The sequence below is a fragment of the Eleutherodactylus coqui genome, chromosome 2 (assembly GCF_035609145.1).
Source record: "Eleutherodactylus coqui strain aEleCoq1 chromosome 2, aEleCoq1.hap1, whole genome shotgun sequence".
Taxonomy (NCBI): Eukaryota; Metazoa; Chordata; class Amphibia; order Anura; family Eleutherodactylidae; genus Eleutherodactylus; species Eleutherodactylus coqui.
The window spans coordinates 324,939,072-324,952,423 of NC_089838.1; the positions used below are offsets into that span (position 1 = coordinate 324,939,072).

The 13,352-nt window shown below is 40.6% G+C and overlaps 25 non-coding genes across 25 annotated transcripts; all 25 read left to right on the top strand.

Annotated features, from left to right (window-relative positions):
- Nucleotides 1-16: 16 nt before the first annotated feature.
- TRNAS-UGA (transfer RNA serine (anticodon UGA)) lies at nucleotides 17-98 on the top strand. The gene has a single exon. It is a non-coding gene; the product is annotated as a tRNA-Ser (tRNA).
- A 635-nt stretch (nucleotides 99-733) lies between these two features.
- Nucleotides 734-816, top strand: TRNAS-CGA (transfer RNA serine (anticodon CGA)). The gene has a single exon. It is a non-coding gene; the product is annotated as a tRNA-Ser (tRNA).
- A 238-nt stretch (nucleotides 817-1,054) lies between these two features.
- On the top strand, nucleotides 1,055-1,136 carry TRNAS-UGA (transfer RNA serine (anticodon UGA)). The gene has a single exon. It is a non-coding gene; the product is annotated as a tRNA-Ser (tRNA).
- A 635-nt stretch (nucleotides 1,137-1,771) lies between these two features.
- TRNAS-CGA (transfer RNA serine (anticodon CGA)) lies at nucleotides 1,772-1,854 on the top strand. The gene has a single exon. It is a non-coding gene; the product is annotated as a tRNA-Ser (tRNA).
- A 238-nt stretch (nucleotides 1,855-2,092) lies between these two features.
- On the top strand, nucleotides 2,093-2,174 carry TRNAS-UGA (transfer RNA serine (anticodon UGA)). Its single transcript has one exon. It is a non-coding gene; the product is annotated as a tRNA-Ser (tRNA).
- Nucleotides 2,175-2,809: 635 nt separating this feature from the next.
- TRNAS-CGA (transfer RNA serine (anticodon CGA)) lies at nucleotides 2,810-2,892 on the top strand. The gene has a single exon. It is a non-coding gene; the product is annotated as a tRNA-Ser (tRNA).
- A 238-nt stretch (nucleotides 2,893-3,130) lies between these two features.
- TRNAS-UGA (transfer RNA serine (anticodon UGA)) lies at nucleotides 3,131-3,212 on the top strand. Its single transcript has one exon. It is a non-coding gene; the product is annotated as a tRNA-Ser (tRNA).
- Nucleotides 3,213-3,847: 635 nt separating this feature from the next.
- Nucleotides 3,848-3,930, top strand: TRNAS-CGA (transfer RNA serine (anticodon CGA)). The gene has a single exon. It is a non-coding gene; the product is annotated as a tRNA-Ser (tRNA).
- Nucleotides 3,931-4,168: 238 nt separating this feature from the next.
- Nucleotides 4,169-4,250, top strand: TRNAS-UGA (transfer RNA serine (anticodon UGA)). Its single transcript has one exon. It is a non-coding gene; the product is annotated as a tRNA-Ser (tRNA).
- Nucleotides 4,251-4,885: 635 nt separating this feature from the next.
- Nucleotides 4,886-4,968, top strand: TRNAS-CGA (transfer RNA serine (anticodon CGA)). Its single transcript has one exon. It is a non-coding gene; the product is annotated as a tRNA-Ser (tRNA).
- Nucleotides 4,969-5,206: 238 nt separating this feature from the next.
- Nucleotides 5,207-5,288, top strand: TRNAS-UGA (transfer RNA serine (anticodon UGA)). Its single transcript has one exon. It is a non-coding gene; the product is annotated as a tRNA-Ser (tRNA).
- Nucleotides 5,289-5,923: 635 nt separating this feature from the next.
- TRNAS-CGA (transfer RNA serine (anticodon CGA)) lies at nucleotides 5,924-6,006 on the top strand. Its single transcript has one exon. It is a non-coding gene; the product is annotated as a tRNA-Ser (tRNA).
- Nucleotides 6,007-6,244: 238 nt separating this feature from the next.
- On the top strand, nucleotides 6,245-6,326 carry TRNAS-UGA (transfer RNA serine (anticodon UGA)). The gene has a single exon. It is a non-coding gene; the product is annotated as a tRNA-Ser (tRNA).
- Nucleotides 6,327-6,961: 635 nt separating this feature from the next.
- Nucleotides 6,962-7,044, top strand: TRNAS-CGA (transfer RNA serine (anticodon CGA)). Its single transcript has one exon. It is a non-coding gene; the product is annotated as a tRNA-Ser (tRNA).
- Nucleotides 7,045-7,329: 285 nt separating this feature from the next.
- TRNAS-UGA (transfer RNA serine (anticodon UGA)) lies at nucleotides 7,330-7,411 on the top strand. Its single transcript has one exon. It is a non-coding gene; the product is annotated as a tRNA-Ser (tRNA).
- A 635-nt stretch (nucleotides 7,412-8,046) lies between these two features.
- Nucleotides 8,047-8,129, top strand: TRNAS-CGA (transfer RNA serine (anticodon CGA)). Its single transcript has one exon. It is a non-coding gene; the product is annotated as a tRNA-Ser (tRNA).
- A 285-nt stretch (nucleotides 8,130-8,414) lies between these two features.
- Nucleotides 8,415-8,496, top strand: TRNAS-UGA (transfer RNA serine (anticodon UGA)). Its single transcript has one exon. It is a non-coding gene; the product is annotated as a tRNA-Ser (tRNA).
- A 635-nt stretch (nucleotides 8,497-9,131) lies between these two features.
- TRNAS-CGA (transfer RNA serine (anticodon CGA)) lies at nucleotides 9,132-9,213 on the top strand. The gene has a single exon. It is a non-coding gene; the product is annotated as a tRNA-Ser (tRNA).
- A 285-nt stretch (nucleotides 9,214-9,498) lies between these two features.
- Nucleotides 9,499-9,580, top strand: TRNAS-UGA (transfer RNA serine (anticodon UGA)). Its single transcript has one exon. It is a non-coding gene; the product is annotated as a tRNA-Ser (tRNA).
- Nucleotides 9,581-10,215: 635 nt separating this feature from the next.
- On the top strand, nucleotides 10,216-10,297 carry TRNAS-CGA (transfer RNA serine (anticodon CGA)). Its single transcript has one exon. It is a non-coding gene; the product is annotated as a tRNA-Ser (tRNA).
- A 285-nt stretch (nucleotides 10,298-10,582) lies between these two features.
- TRNAS-UGA (transfer RNA serine (anticodon UGA)) lies at nucleotides 10,583-10,664 on the top strand. The gene has a single exon. It is a non-coding gene; the product is annotated as a tRNA-Ser (tRNA).
- Nucleotides 10,665-11,299: 635 nt separating this feature from the next.
- On the top strand, nucleotides 11,300-11,381 carry TRNAS-CGA (transfer RNA serine (anticodon CGA)). Its single transcript has one exon. It is a non-coding gene; the product is annotated as a tRNA-Ser (tRNA).
- A 285-nt stretch (nucleotides 11,382-11,666) lies between these two features.
- On the top strand, nucleotides 11,667-11,748 carry TRNAS-UGA (transfer RNA serine (anticodon UGA)). Its single transcript has one exon. It is a non-coding gene; the product is annotated as a tRNA-Ser (tRNA).
- Nucleotides 11,749-12,383: 635 nt separating this feature from the next.
- TRNAS-CGA (transfer RNA serine (anticodon CGA)) lies at nucleotides 12,384-12,465 on the top strand. Its single transcript has one exon. It is a non-coding gene; the product is annotated as a tRNA-Ser (tRNA).
- A 237-nt stretch (nucleotides 12,466-12,702) lies between these two features.
- TRNAS-UGA (transfer RNA serine (anticodon UGA)) lies at nucleotides 12,703-12,784 on the top strand. The gene has a single exon. It is a non-coding gene; the product is annotated as a tRNA-Ser (tRNA).
- The last annotated feature ends 568 nt before the right edge of the window (nucleotides 12,785-13,352 follow it).

Below are 13,352 nucleotides of genomic sequence, written 5' to 3' on the forward strand. Positions count from 1 at the left end.
AACAGGTGGAAATGCAGCTGTGATGGCCGAGTGGTTAAGGCGTTGGACTTGAAATCCAATGGGGTTTCCCCGCACAGGTTCAAATCCTGTTCACAGCGGAACCTTTTATACGCCTTAAAGAGAAGTCAGAGAAATAATTGCATTCGCTCTAAATTAAAAGGACATTCGAAAGCTTTGACACATACACATTTTCAATGGAGACTATTATTTCTATAAAGATAAGGTTCGGACAATGAAAACTAAGATTTTAAGAGCGTTGGGAAAAAGCATTGATAGAAATCAAGCGGTTTATCTTATTGATTTAAGTTTTTTTCATATCGTAGTGTCAATTGTTAAAAAAGTGCTTCTCCTTACTTCCCAAAGCCTTACTTCTTCTCATGAACCTCACACCACACCTGTCTCTGTCTGTAAAACAATAGCCTTAAGCAAGAGGCCTATCTCATGACCGTGTGTTGAAGAAAAGGTTAAGACACAGTTAGGGCTACTCCTGAGTTCAGAGACGTCGCTCAACTGTATTCTCCAAAACACACCTCATTAGTTTTCCAAAACCGTCCTCCTTCTCATGAACCTTACATCACACCTGTCTCTGTCTGTAAGTCAACAGTCATACGCAAGAGGACTTTCTCATGACTTTGTGTGGCAAAAAAGGGCTAGACACACTTAGGGCAGTGCTTTATTTCAATCTGTCCAACGATACTATCCAAAAGGCACCCGATGAGTGGAGATAAAATGGGCTGTGATGGCCGAGAGGTTAAGGCGTTGGACTCGAAATCCAATGGGGTCTCCCCGCATAGGTTCACAATCCTGTTCACAGCGGAATGTTTTATACGCTCTGAGAGAAGAGAAGTCCTTTCAGAGAAATAATTGCATGTGCTCTAAATTTAAAAGAGATTCCAAACCAAGGTCTAGCTAATGAAAACTAAAGTTTTAAGAATGGGGGGAAAAAAGTTTTGAAAGAAATCAAGCAGTTTATCCTACTGATTTGAACTTTTTTCATGTCAAACCCCCAAACCTGCTGTTTCCCCCAAAAATCCAACAAACAGGTGGAAATGCAGCTGTGATGGCCGAGTGGTTAAGGCGTTGGACTTGAAATCCAATGGGGTTTCCCCGCACAGGTTCAAATCCTGTTCACAGCTGAACCTTTTATACGCCTTAAAGAGAAGTCAGAGAAATAATTGCATTCGCTCTAAATTAAAAGGACATTCGAAAGCTTTGACACATACACATTTTCAATGGAGACTATTATTTCTATAAAGATAAGGTTCGGACAATGAAAACTAAGATTTTAAGAGCGTTGGGAAAAAGCATTGATAGAAATCAAGCGGTTTATCTTATTGATTTAAGTTTTTTTCATATCGTAGTGTCAATTGTTAAAAAAGTGCTTCTCCTTACTTCCCAAAGCCTTACTTCTTCTCATGAACCTCACACCACACCTGTCTCTGTCTGTAAAACAATAGCCTTAAGCAAGAGGCCTATCTCATGACCGTGTGTTGAAGAAAAGGTTAAGACACAGTTAGGGCTACTCCTGAGTTCAGAGACGTCTCTCAACTGTATTCTCCAAAACACACCTCATTAGTTTTCCAAAACCGTCCTCCTTCTCATGAACCTTACATCACACCTGTCTCTGTCTGTAAGTCAACAGTCATACGCAAGAGGACTTTCTCATGACTTTGTGTGGCAAAAAAGGGCTAGACACACTTAGGGCAGTGCTTTATTTCAATCTGTCCAACGATACTATCCAAAAGGCACCCGATGAGTGGAGATAAAATGGGCTGTGATGGCCGAGAGGTTAAGGCGTTGGATTCGAAATCCAATGGGGTCTCCCCGCATAGGTTCACAATCCTGTTCACAGCGGAATGTTTTATACGCTCTGAGAGAAGAGAAGTCCTTTCAGAGAAATAATTGCATGCGCTCTAAATTTAAAAGAGATTCCAAACCAAGGTCTAGCCAATGAAAACTAAAGTTTTAAGAATGGGGGGAAAAAAGTTTTGAAAGAAATCAAGCAGTTTATCCTACTGATTTGAACTTTTTTCATGTGAAACCCCCAAACCTGCTGTTTCCCCCAAAAATCCAACAAACAGGTGGAAATGCAGCTGTGATGGCCGAGTGGTTAAGGCGTTGGACTTGAAATCCAATGGGGTTTCCCCGCACAGGTTCAAATCCTGTTCACAGCGGAATCTTTTATACGCCTTAAAGAGAAGTCAGAGAAATAATTGCATTCGCTCTAAATTAAAAGGACATTCGAAAGCTTTGACACATACACATTTTCAATGGAGACTATCATCTCTATAAAGATAAGGTTCGGACAATGAAAACTAAGATTTTAAGAGCGTTGGGAAAAAGCATTGATAGAAATCAAGCGGTTTATCTTATTGATTTAAGTTTTTTTCATATCGTAGTGTCAATTGTTAAAAAAGTGCTTCTCCTTACTTCCCAAAGCCTTACTTCTTCTCATGAACCTCACACCACACCTGTCTCTGTCTGTAAAACAATAGCCTTAAGCAAGAGGCCTATCTCATGACCGTGTGTTGAAGAAAAGGTTAAGACACAGTTAGGGCTACTCCTGAGTTCAGAGACGTCGCTCAACTGTATTCTCCAAAACACACCTCATTAGTTTTCCAAAACCGTCCTCCTTCTCATGAACCTTACATCACACCTGTCTCTGTCTGTAAGTCAACAGTCATACGCAAGAGGACTTTCTCATGACTTTGTGTGGCAAAAAAGGGCTAGACACACTTAGGGCAGTGCTTTATTTCAATCTGTCCAACGATACTATCCAAAAGGCACCCGATGAGTGGAGATAAAATGGGCTGTGATGGCCGAGAGGTTAAGGCGTTGGATTCGAAATCCAATGGGGTCTCCCCGCATAGGTTCACAATCCTGTTCACAGCGGAATGTTTTATACGCTCTGAGAGAAGAGAAGTCCTTTCAGAGAAATAATTGCATGCGCTCTAAATTTAAAAGAGATTCCAAACCAAGGTCTAGCCAATGAAAACTAAAGTTTTAAGAATGGGGGGAAAAAAGTTTTGAAAGAAATCAAGCAGTTTATCCTACTGATTTGAACTTTTTTCATGTGAAACCCCCAAACCTGCTGTTTCCCCCAAAAATCCAACAAACAGGTGGAAATGCAGCTGTGATGGCCGAGTGGTTAAGGCGTTGGACTTGAAATCCAATGGGGTTTCCCCGCACAGGTTCAAATCCTGTTCACAGCGGAATCTTTTATACGCCTTAAAGAGAAGTCAGAGAAATAATTGCATTCGCTCTAAATTAAAAGGACATTCGAAAGCTTTGACACATACACATTTTCAATGGAGACTATTATTTCTATAAAGATAAGGTTCGGACAATGAAAACTAAGATTTTAAGAGCGTTGGGAAAAAGCATTGATAGAAATCAAGCGGTTTATCTTATTGATTTAAGTTTTTTTCATATCGTAGTGTCAATTGTTAAAAAAGTGCTTCTCCTTACTTCCCAAAGCCTTACTTCTTCTCATGAACCTCACACCACACCTGTCTCTGTCTGTAAAACAATAGCCTTAAGCAAGAGGCCTATCTCATGACCGTGTGTTGAAGAAAAGGTTAAGACACAGTTAGGGCTACTCCTGAGTTCAGAGACGTCGCTCAACTGTATTCTCCAAAACACACCTCATTAGTTTTCCAAAACCGTCCTCCTTCTCATGAACCTTACATCACACCTGTCTCTGTCTGTAAGTCAACAGTCATACGCAAGAGGACTTTCTCATGACTTTGTGTGGCAAAAAAGGGCTAGACACACTTAGGGCAGTGCTTTATTTCAATCTGTCCAACGATACTATCCAAAAGGCACCCGATGAGTGGAGATAAAATGGGCTGTGATGGCCGAGAGGTTAAGGCGTTGGACTCGAAATCCAATGGGGTCTCCCCGCATAGGTTCACAATCCTGTTCACAGCGGAATGTTTTATACGCTCTGAGAGAAGAGAAGTCCTTTCAGAGAAATAATTGCATGCGCTCTAAATTTAAAAGAGATTCCAAACCAAGGTCTAGCCAATGAAAACTAAAGTTTTAAGAATGGGGGGAAAAAAGTTTTGAAAGAAATCAAGCAGTTTATCCTACTGATTTGAACTTTTTTCATGTCAAACCCCCAAACCTGCTGTTTCCCCCAAAAATCCAACAAACAGGTGGAAATGCAGCTGTGATGGCCGAGTGGTTAAGGCGTTGGACTTGAAATCCAATGGGGTTTCCCCGCACAGGTTCAAATCCTGTTCACAGCGGAACCTTTTATACGCCTTAAAGAGAAGTCAGAGAAATAATTGCATTCGCTCTAAATTAAAAGGACATTCGAAAGCTTTGACACATACACATTTTCAATGGAGACTATTATTTCTATAAAGATAAGGTTCGGACAATGAAAACTAAGATTTTAAGAGCGTTGGGAAAAAGCATTGATAGAAATCAAGCGGTTTATCTTATTGATTTAAGTTTTTTTCATATCGTAGTGTCAATTGTTAAAAAAGTGCTTCTCCTTACTTCCCAAAGCCTTACTTCTTCTCATGAACCTCACACCACACCTGTCTCTGTCTGTAAAACAATAGCCTTAAGCAAGAGGCCTATCTCATGACCGTGTGTTGAAGAAAAGGTTAAGACACAGTTAGGGCTACTCCTGAGTTCAGAGACGTCGCTCAACTGTATTCTCCAAAACACACCTCATTAGTTTTCCAAAACCGTCCTCCTTCTCATGAACCTTACATCACACCTGTCTCTGTCTGTAAGTCAACAGTCATACGCAAGAGGACTTTCTCATGACTTTGTGTGGCAAAAAAGGGCTAGACACACTTAGGGCAGTGCTTTATTTCAATCTGTCCAACGATACTATCCAAAAGGCACCCGATGAGTGGAGATAAAATGGGCTGTGATGGCCGAGAGGTTAAGGCGTTGGATTCGAAATCCAATGGGGTCTCCCCGCATAGGTTCACAATCCTGTTCACAGCGGAATGTTTTATACGCTCTGAGAGAAGAGAAGTCCTTTCAGAGAAATAATTGCATGCGCTCTAAATTTAAAAGAGATTCCAAACCAAGGTCTAGCCAATGAAAACTAAAGTTTTAAGAATGGGGGGAAAAAAGTTTTGAAAGAAATCAAGCAGTTTATCCTACTGATTTGAACTTTTTTCATGTGAAACCCCCAAACCTGCTGTTTCCCCCAAAAATCCAACAAACAGGTGGAAATGCAGCTGTGATGGCTGAGTGGTTAAGGTGTTGGACTTGAAATCCAATGGGGTTTCCCCGCACAGGTTCAAATCCTGTTCACAGCGGAATCTTTTATACGCCTTAAAGAGAAGTCAGAGAAATAATTGCATTCGCTCTAAATTAAAAGGACATTCGAAAGCTTTGACACATACACATTTTCAATGGAGACTATTATTTCTATAAAGATAAGGTTCGGACAATGAAAACTAAGATTTTAAGAGCGTTGGGAAAAAGCATTGATAGAAATCAAGCGGTTTATCTTATTGATTTAAGTTTTTTTCATATCGTAGTGTCAATTGTTAAAAAAGTGCTTCTCCTTACTTCCCAAAGCCTTACTTCTTCTCATGAACCTCACACCACACCTGTCTCTGTCTGTAAAACAATAGCCTTAAGCAAGAGGCCTATCTCATGACCGTGTGTTGAAGAAAAGGTTAAGACACAGTTAGGGCTACTCCTGAGTTCAGAGACGTCGCTCAACTGTATTCTCCAAAACACACCTCATTAGTTTTCCAAAACCGTCCTCCTTCTCATGAACCTTACATCACACCTGTCTCTGTCTGTAAGTCAACAGTCATACGCAAGAGGACTTTCTCATGACTTTGTGTGGCAAAAAAGGGCTAGACACACTTAGGGCAGTGCTTTATTTCAATCTGTCCAACGATACTATCCAAAAGGCACCCGTTGAGTGGAGATAAAATGGGCTGTGATGGCCGAGAGGTTAAGGCGTTGGACTCGAAATCCAATGGGGTCTCCCCGCATAGGTTCACAATCCTGTTCACAGCGGAATGTTTTATACGCTCTGAGAGAAGAGAAGTCCTTTCAGAGAAATAATTGCATGCGCTCTAAATTTAAAAGAGATTCCAAACCAAGGTCTAGCCAATGAAAACTAAAGTTTTAAGAATGGGGGGAAAAAAGTTTTGAAAGAAATCAAGCAGTTTATCCTACTGATTTGAACTTTTTTCATGTCAAACCCCCAAACCTGCTGTTTCCCCCAAAAATCCAACAAACAGGTGGAAATGCAGCTGTGATGGCCGAGTGGTTAAGGCTTTGGACTTGAAATCCAATGGGGTTTCCCCGCACAGGTTCAAATCCTGTTCACAGCGGAACCTTTTATACGCCTTAAAGAGAAGTCAGAGAAATAATTGCATTCGCTCTAAATTAAAAGGACATTCGAAAGCTTTGACACATACACATTTTCAATGGAGACTATTATTTCTATAAAGATAAGGTTCGGACAATGAAAACTAAGATTTTAAGAGCGTTGGGAAAAAGCATTCATAGAAATCAAGCGGTTTATCTTATTGATTTAAGTTTTTTTCATATCGTAGTGTCAATTGTTAAAAAAGTGCTTCTCCTTACTTCCCAAAGCCTTACTTCTTCTCATGAACCTCACACCACACCTGTCTCTGTCTGTAAAACAATAGCCTTAAGCAAGAGGCCTATCTCATGACCGTGTGTTGAAGAAAAGGTTAAGACACAGTTAGGGCTACTCCTGAGTTCAGAGACGTCGCTCAACTGTATTCTCCAAAACACACCTCATTAGTTTTCTAAAACCGTTCTCCTTCTCATGAACCTTACATCACACCTGTCTCTGTCTGTAAGTCAACAGTCATACGCAAGAGGACTTTCTCATGACTTTGTGTGGCAAAAAAGGGCTAGACACACTTAGGGCAGTGCTTTATTTCAATCTGTCCAACGATACTATCCAAAAGGCACCCGATGAGTGGAGATAAAATGGGCTGTGATGGCCGAGAGGTTAAGGCGTTGGACTCGAAATCCAATGGGGTCTCCCCGCATAGGTTCACAATCCTGTTCACAGCGGAATGTTTTATACGCTCTGAGAGAAGAGAAGTCCTTTCAGAGAAATAATTGCATGCGCTCTAAATTTAAAGCAGATTCCAAACCTCTACCACACACACATTCACAATGGAGACTATAACCTCCATAAAGGTAAGGTCTAGCCAATGAAAACTAAAGTTTTAAGAATGCGGGGAAAAAAGCTTTGAAAGAAATCAAGCAGTTTATCCTACTGATTTGAACTTTTTTCATGTCAAACCCCCAAACCTGCTGTTTCCCCAAAAAATCCAGCAAACAGGTGGAAATGCAGCTTTGATGGCCGAGTGGTTAAGGCGTTGGACTTGAAATCCAATGGGGTTTCCCTGCACAGGTTCAAATCCTGTTCACAGCGGAATCTTTTATACGCCTTAAGGAGAAGTCAGAGAAATAATTGCATTCGCTCTAAATTAAAAGGACATTCGAAAGCTTTGACACATACACATTTTCAATGGAGACTATTATCTCTATAAAGATAAGGTTCGGACAATGAAAACTAAGATTTTAAGAGCATTGGGAAAAAGCATTGATAGAAATCAAGCGGTTTATCTTATTGATTTAAGTTTTTTTCATATCGTAGTGTCAATTGTTAAAAAAGTGCTTCTCCTTACTTCCCAAAGCCTTACTTCTTCTCATGAACCTCACACCACACCTGTCTCTGTCTGTAAAACAATAGCCTTAAGCAAGAGGCCTATCTCATGACCGTGTGTTGAAGAAAAGGTTAAGACACAGTTAGGGCTACTCCTGAGTTCAGAGACGTCGCTCAACTGTATTCTCCAAAACACACCTCATTAGTTTTCCAAAACCGTCCTCCTTCTCATGAACCTTACATCACACCTGTCTCTGTCTGTAAGTCAACAGTCATACGCAAGAGGACTTTCTCATGACTTTGTGTGGCAAAAAAGGGCTAGACACACTTAGGGCAGTGCTTTATTTCAATCTGTCCAACGATACTATCCAAAAGGCACCCGATGAGTGGAGATAAAATGGGCTGTGATGGCCGAGAGGTTAAGGCGTTGGACTCGAAATCCAATGGGGTCTCCCCGCATAGGTTCACAATCCTGTTCACAGCGGAATGTTTTATACGCTCTGAGAGAAGAGAAGTCCTTTCAGAGAAATAATTGCATGCGCTCTAAATTTAAAGCAGATTCCAAACCTCTACCACACACACATTCACAATGGAGACTATAACCTCCATAAAGGTAAGGTCTAGCCAATGAAAACTAAAGTTTTAAGAATGCGGGGAAAAAAGCTTTGAAAGAAATCAAGCAGTTTATCCTACTGATTTGAACTTTTTTCATGTCAAACCCCCAAACCTGCTGTTTCCCCAAAAAATCCAGCAAACAGGTGGAAATGCAGCTTTGATGGCCGAGTGGTTAAGGCGTTGGACTTGAAATCCAATGGGGTTTCCCTGCACAGGTTCAAATCCTGTTCACAGCGGAATCTTTTATACGCCTTAAGGAGAAGTCAGAGAAATAATTGCATTCGCTCTAAATTAAAAGGACATTCGAAAGCTTTGACACATACACATTTTCAATGGAGACTATTATCTCTATAAAGATAAGGTTCGGACAATGAAAACTAAGATTTTAAGAGCATTGGGAAAAAGCATTGATAGAAATCAAGCGGTTTATCTTATTGATTTAAGTTTTTTTCATATCGTAGTGTCAATTGTTAAAAAAGTGCTTCTCCTTACTTCCCAAAGCCTTACTTCTTCTCATGAACCTCACACCACACCTGTCTCTGTCTGTAAAACAATAGCCTTAAGCAAGAGGCCTATCTCATGACCGTGTGTTGAAGAAAAGGTTAAGCCACAGTTAGGGCTACTCCTGAGTTCAGAGACGTCGCTCAACTGTATTCTCCAAAACACACCTCATTAGTTTTCCAAAACCGTCCTCCTTCTCATGAACCTTACATCACACCTGTCTCTGTCTGTAAGTCAACAGTCATACGCAAGAGGACTTTCTCATGACTTTGTGTGGCTAAAAAGGGCTAGACACACTTAGGGCAGTGCTTTATTTCAATCTGTCCAACGATACTATCCAAAAGGCACCCGATGAGTGGAGAAAAAATGGGCTGTGATGGCCGAGAGGTTAATGCGTTGGACTCGAAATCCAATGGGGTCTCCCCGCATAGGTTCAAATCCTGTTCACAGCGGAATGTTTTATACGCTCTGAGAGAAGAGAAGTCCTTTCAGAGAAATAATTGCATGCGCTCTAAATTTAAAGGAGATTCCAAACCTCTACCACACACACATTCACAATGGAGACTATAATCTCCATAAAGGTAAGGTCTAGCCAATGAAAACTAAAGTTTTAAGAATGCGGGGAAAAAAGCTTTGAAAGAAATCAAGCAGTTTATCCTACTGATTTGAACTTTTTTCATGTCAAACCCCCAAACCTGCTGTTTCCCCAAAAAATCCAGCAAACAGGTGGAAATGCAGCTGTGATGGCCGAGTGGTTAAGGCGTTGGACTTGAAATCCAATGGGGTTTCCCCGCACAGGTTCAAATCCTGTTCACAGCGGAATCTTTTATACGCCTTAAAGAGAAGTCAGAGAAATAATTGCATTCGCTCTAAATTAAAAGGACATTTGAAAGCTTTGACACATACACATTTTCAATGGAGACTATTATCTCTATAAAGATAAGGTTCGGACAATGAAAACTAAGATTTTAAGAGCATTGGGAAAAAGCATTGATAGAAATCAAGCGGTTTATCTTATTGATTTAAGTTTTTTTCATATCGTAGTGTCAATTGTTAAAAAAGTGCTTCTCCTTACTTCCTAAAGCCTTACTTCTTCTCATGAACCTCACACCACACCTGTCTCTGTCTGTAAAACAATAGCCTTAAGCAAGAGGCCTATCTCATGACCGTGTGTTGAAGAAAAGGTTAAGCCACAGTTAGGGCTACTCCTGAGTTCAGAGACGTCGCTCAACTGTATTCTCCAAAACACACCTCATTAGTTTTCCAAAACCGTCCTCCTTCTCATGAACCTTACATCACACCTGTCTCTGTCTGTAAGTCAACAGTCATACGCAAGAGGACTTTCTCATGACTTTGTGTGGCTAAAAAGGGCTAGACACACTTAGGGCAGTGCTTTATTTCAATCTGTCCAACGATACTATCCAAAAGGCACCCGATGAGTGGAGAAAAAATGGGCTGTGATGGCCGAGAGGTTAATGCGTTGGACTCGAAATCCAATGGGGTCTCCCCGCATAGGTTCAAATCCTGTTCACAGCGGAATGTTTTATACGCTCTGAGAGAAGAGAAGTCCTTTCAGAGAAATAATTGCATGCGCTCTAAATTTAAAGGAGATTCCAAACCTCTACCACACACACATTCACAATGGAGACTATAATCTCCATAAAGGTAAGGTCTAGCCAATGAAAACTAAAGTTTTAAGAATGCGGGGAAAAAAGCTTTGAAAGAAATCAAGCAGTTTATCCTACTGATTTGAACTTTTTTCATGTCAAACCCCCAAACCTGCTGTTTCCCCAAAAAATCCAGCAAACAGGTGGAAATGCAGCTGTGATGGCCGAGTGGTTAAGGCGTTGGACTTGAAATCCAATGGGGTTTCCCCGCACAGGTTCAAATCCTGTTCACAGCGGAATCTTTTATACGCCTTAAAGAGAAGTCAGAGAAATAATTGCATTCGCTCTAAATTAAAAGGACATTTGAAAGCTTTGACACATACACATTTTCAATGGAGACTATTATCTCTATAAAGATAAGGTTCGGACAATGAAAACTAAGATTTTAAGAGCATTGGGAAAAAGCATTGATAGAAATCAAGCGGTTTATCTTATTGATTTAAGTTTTTTTCATATCGTAGTGTCAATTGTTAAAAAAGTGCTTCTCCTTACTTCCTAAAGCCTTACTTCTTCTCATGAACCTCACACCACACCTGTCTCTGTCTGTAAAACAATAGCCTTAAGCAAGAGGCCTATCTCATGACCGTGTGTTGAAGAAAAGGTTAAGACACAGTTAGGGCTACTCCTGAGTTCAGAGACGTCGCTCAACTGTATTCTCCAAAACACACCTCATTAGTTTTCCAAAACCGTCCTCCTTCTCATGAACCTTACATCACACCTGTCTCTGTGTGTAAGTCAACAGTCATACGCAAGAGGACTTTCTCATGACTTTGTGTGGCAAAAAAGGGCTAGACACAATTAGGGCAGTGCTTTATTTCAATCTGTCCAACGATACTATCCAAAAGGCACCCGATGAGTGGAGATAAAATGGGCTGTGATGGCCGAGAGGTTAAGGCGTTGGACTCGAAATCCAATGGGGTCTCCCCGCATAGGTTCAAATCCTGTTCACAGCGGAATGTTTTATACGCTCTGAGAGAAGAGAAGTCCTTTCAGAGAAATAATTGCATGCGCTCTAAATTTAAAGGAGATTCCAAACCTCTACCAAACACACATTCACAATGGAGACTATAACCTCCATAAAGGTAAGGTCTAGCCAATGAAAACTAAAGTTTTAAGAATGCGGGGAAAAAAGCTTTGAAAGAAATCAAGCAGTTTATCCTACTGATTTGAACTTTTTTCATGTCAAACCCCCAAACCTGCTGTTTCCCCAAAAAATCCAGCAAACAGGTGGAAATGCAGCAGTGATGGCCGAGTGGTTAAGGCGTTGGACTTGAAATCCAATGGGGTTTCCCCGCACAGGTTCAAATCCTGTTCACAGCGGAATCTTTTATACACCTTAAAGAGAAGTCAGAGAAATAATTGCATTCGCTCTAAATTAAAAGGACATTCGAAAGCTTTGACACATACACATTTTCAATGGAGACTATTATCTCTATAAAGATAAGGTTCGGACAATGAAAACTAAGATTTTAAGAGCGTTGGGAAAAAGCATTGATAGAAATCAAGCGGTTTATCTTATTGATTTAAGTTTTTTTCATATCGTAGTGTCAATTGTTAAAAAAGTGCTTCTCCTTACTTCCCAAAGCCTTACTTCTTCTCATGAACCTCACACCACACCTGTCTCTGTCTGTAAAACAATAGCCTTAAGCAAGAGGCCTATCTCATGACCGTGTGTTGAAGAAAAGGTTAAGACACAGTTAGGGCTACTCCTGAGTTCAGAGACGTCGCTCAACTGTATTCTCCAAAACACACCTCATTAGTTTTCTAAAACCGTTCTCCTTCTCATGAACCTTACATCACACCTGTCTCTGTCTGTAAGTCAACAGTCATACGCAAGAGGACTTTCTCATGACTTTGTGTGGCAAAAAAGGGCTAGACACACTTAGGGCAGTGCTTTATTTCAATCTGTCCAACGATACTATCCAAAAGGCACCCGATGAGTGGAGATAAAATGGGCTGTGATGGCCGAGAGGTTAAGGCGTTGGACTCGAAATCCAATGGGGTCTCCCCGCATAGGTTCAAATCCTGTTCACAGCGGATTGTTTTATACGCTCTGAGAGAAGAGAAGTCCTTTCAGAGAAATAATTGCATGCGCTCTAAATTTAAAAGAGATTCCAAACCAAGGTCTAGCCAATGAAAACTAAAGTTTTAACAATGGGGGAAAAAAGTTTTGAAAGAAATCAAGCAGTTTATCCTACTGATTTGAACTTTTTTCATGTCAAACCCCCAAACCTGCTGTTTCCCCCAAAAATCCAGCAAACAGGTGGAAATGCAGCTGTGATGGCCGAGTGGTTAAGGCGTTGGACTTGAAATCCAATGGGGTTTCCCTGCACAGGTTCAAATCCTGTTCACAGCGGAATCTTTTATATGCCTTAAAGAGAAGTAAGAGAAATAATTGCATTCGCTCTAAATTAAAAGGACATTCGAAAGCTTTGACACATACACATTTTCAATGGAGACTATTATTTCTATAAAGATAAGGTTCGGACAATGAAAACTAAGATTTTAAGAGCGTTGGGAAAAAGCATTGATAGAAATCAAGCGGTTTATCTTATTGATTTAAGTTTTTTTCATATCGTAGTGTCAATTGTTAAAAAAGTGCTTCTCCTTACTTCCCAAAGCCTTACTTCTTCTCATGAACCTCACACCACACCTGTCTCTGTCTGTAAAACAATAGCCTTAAGCAAGAGGCCTATCTCATGACCGTGTGTTGAAGAAAAGGTTAAGACACAGTTAGGGCTACTCCTGAGTTCAGAGACGTCGCTCAACTGTATTCTCCAAAACACACCTCATTAGTTTTCCAAAACCGTCCTCCTTCTCATGAACCTTACATCACACCTGTCTCTGTCTGTAAGTCAACAGTCATACGCAAGAGGACTTTCTCATGACTTTGTGTGGCAAAAAAGGGCTAGACACACTTAGGG